The sequence below is a fragment of the Lissotriton vulgaris genome, chromosome 4_1 (assembly GCF_964263255.1).
Source record: "Lissotriton vulgaris chromosome 4_1, aLisVul1.2, whole genome shotgun sequence".
NCBI classification, from domain to species: Eukaryota; Metazoa; Chordata; class Amphibia; order Caudata; family Salamandridae; genus Lissotriton; species Lissotriton vulgaris.
This window is the reverse complement of record NC_141691.1, coordinates 1,324,183,364-1,324,186,242: the sequence shown is the minus strand read 5'-3', so window position 1 is coordinate 1,324,186,242 and position 2,879 is coordinate 1,324,183,364. Positions and strand designations below refer to the sequence as shown.

General features: G+C 42.9%; 1 pseudogene; it reads left to right on the top strand.

Annotated features, from left to right (window-relative positions):
* The first annotated feature begins 492 nt into the window (after positions 1 to 492).
* LOC147723941 (protein LBH pseudogene) lies at positions 493 to 2,529 on the top strand (annotated as a pseudogene).
* Positions 2,530 to 2,879: the final 350 nt, after the last annotated feature.

Below are 2,879 nucleotides of genomic sequence, written 5' to 3'. Positions count from 1 at the left end.
GGTGCTTGGGTAACTGCATAGTTCAAAGATGAATTAACCCGGTTCTGTCAAGCTAAAATGTGCCTATAAAAGATGCTGCACTTTACAATAAAATGTATCAACTACTTTTATCTGTTGTTCAATTTATCCCAAGCTTGGTTTGGCTTTGAGTCCGCTTATTGCCTGTGCTTGGGAATTGCTGCCATGCTAGTATGAGGCCCATGCTGACCTTACTCATACTTTTTTGTCTTCTTCTAAATCGGCTTGCTTTAAAAGTTTCCTTACTTTTACCAGATATTTTATGCTCCAGCAAGCCAAGATTATGGAGGATTCTTACAACCAAGGTATCACCGCTTGCCTTCAAGTGGAAATGTTTAATTTGTCCAGCCATCGGCAAAGCCTTCTATCAGACAGACCTGGCACGGGCCATTCATGAATTTGATGACGTTAATGAGGAGGGGGCGTGCTCTCCTGCGGACCACGCCCCTGACTTTATAAAAGCCTCTGGTGGCGGTGTTCATGTAAGAGTGAGTTAGTCTGGCAGAGCGGATAGTTCTTGGAGAGCAGCTGCAAAGCGGCTCCCTTGTGTAAGCGTGCCTCAATCCTAGTATTCTGCTGCAGCCCGCCCCTGCCGCGTCATTACCGTAACCAGGACTGTGTGCCTTCTTCCCGGACTTCATGTCTGTATTTTACCCTATTCACTGCCCTGATTACCTGTGATCAGCTGAAATGACTGAGGTGATCATGAGCACCCCACAGATGGATGAGATGGGACTCAGCCCCCGCAAGGACTCCTATCAGATCTTTCCAGATCCAACAGATTTTGACCGCTATTGCAAGTTGAAGGACCGTCTGCCCTCCATTGTGGTGGAGCCCACTGATGGGGATGTGGAGAGCGGGGAGCTCAGGTGGCCTCCAGAGGAGTTTGTGGTAGAAGAGGAGAAGGAACAGAACCATGAAGACACAAACCAGCAAGGGGAGGAGCAGTGAGAGTGGAATGTGCTAGAAGCTATCACTCAGCTTTATCATCTTGAGGGAGAAGACTCGTATGGCCTGAGTTAGATTAAACTGCAAATCCAGTTTGTGATGGAGGTTTTTGTTTTTCTTTCACCCTAGTGAAAACCTAAAGCCCTCAACATGACATGCCCTGTATTCAGAGGAATCAACTAGAAATGTTTGCTGTCTTAGGTGGTTATGACTAGGAGTGTTTTCCCCCAAAGACAACAGAAACCAGAGAAATTGGTGCTGAGGTTGAAAAAGGAGACTACGTTCAACAAATTGACATAATGTGTGAAGCTGAAGCCTTGTCTACTTACGCTTTTCTACCCTTGAAAGTAGAAATACGTTTTAAAACGACATGCGGCAGCTAGGGCTGTTAAAGTTGAGTTCAAAGTCTGGCTTCTAACTGGAGATGGTAACCGCAAACATTTATGCAGCCATATAGCAAGGGTGTTCTGATGTGGAGTAACAAACCTACTCATGAAATGTGCAAGCCCCTTGTCCCTAAACCATGTCATGCAACGCACTTAATTCTAGCACATTGTTTGTGAGGGGGTGGCTTTCCTTGGTTATGTGGCCTGACAGCAAGGTCATGTACCTATATGGTAACTGTTGCCTGCTTTTTTTTCTGGCCTAGGAACAAGCAGCCTTTCAAGAATGCAAATGAGGGGTGAGGAGTGGGTTGTCCCTGATGCTAATTTTGAATTGTGCAATAAGTAAATGAAGGGAGAGAATGGTGTGCAAATAGTATGCAAAGTATCTGGGACAAGCGCATGCCATGAGGTGCATGGAAACTTGGTAACCCAGTATTATGGGAGAAGCACCTGCTCCTACTTCTGAGACCAGTATTACATGTTGGATTCATAGCCTGTGGGCAGTATGCTATTGGGAGTCTGTCTTCCCTTTTTAAATGTATACAGACATGAGTAATGTAACAACATTTGGCACAAAACCCCTTTGTTCTTTTATTTCCTCTCCTGAATGGCCTCTAGCTTCAGCACACTGATTTTGAGTAGACATTTGTTCGCCAAACCTAGCACCACTTCTCTCCTTTAATTTACCTTTCTGACCAGGTAAAAAGGGAAATGTGCACATTTGGAGAACTGTGCAGGATAAATAGAATTGTGCAACTACCTTTGTCATTTCTTCCTGTTTTTCAGAAATTGTGTATTTGTTCTAGGATCGATACCTCATGAGTGTTAACATGCTGTTTCAGTAGTAGGCTGTGGGGAACGGGTTTCTTGCATATCAGATGATCCAGATTTGTCCTTGTCTTTGTCTGTAACATATTAGCAATAAATCCAGTTGTGTTGCAGTTTCCAACTCAAGGAGCAGTAAGCCAGTTCTTGTGAATATTGTTGCTTGTGACTAGACTGTTTTGAACAGTAAAACAGGTTGTTTTCCATGGACGTCACACTGAATCCGTTTAGTATTTCTTGGTGTATAGTCTGTATTTTTTTGTGGCATCATTGAACTGCGGTCATAGGATGTTATCCCTTGTCAAATCATGGAATGGAACATGCTCCTGAACCATATAATAGTTTGGCCCATTCCATTGTGTTTTGTCTTCTGATTTGCTTTCCAGACAAAGATGGACACTTTAAACCTTTCTAGTAACATGAAGCAAAATGAAGTCTACCACCCCCTTTCCTACTGTTGATGTTCAAATCCCAAAGGGAACACTGTCCAAACCCTTAAGGATTTCTGTATACTTGTCTGCATCCTTTGGACGTTATTCGTGTATTTCTTGTTAATGTATCAGAGAACAAAAAGCACTCAAGTAAAATCTGTTGTACTATACATTATATATGCTATATTTCTGTAATTCTAATTTGAGGCTCAGGGAGAAGCTAGAATTTTTTTCAAAACTTTTTTTGTCACTGTGACAGTTGTAAATAAAC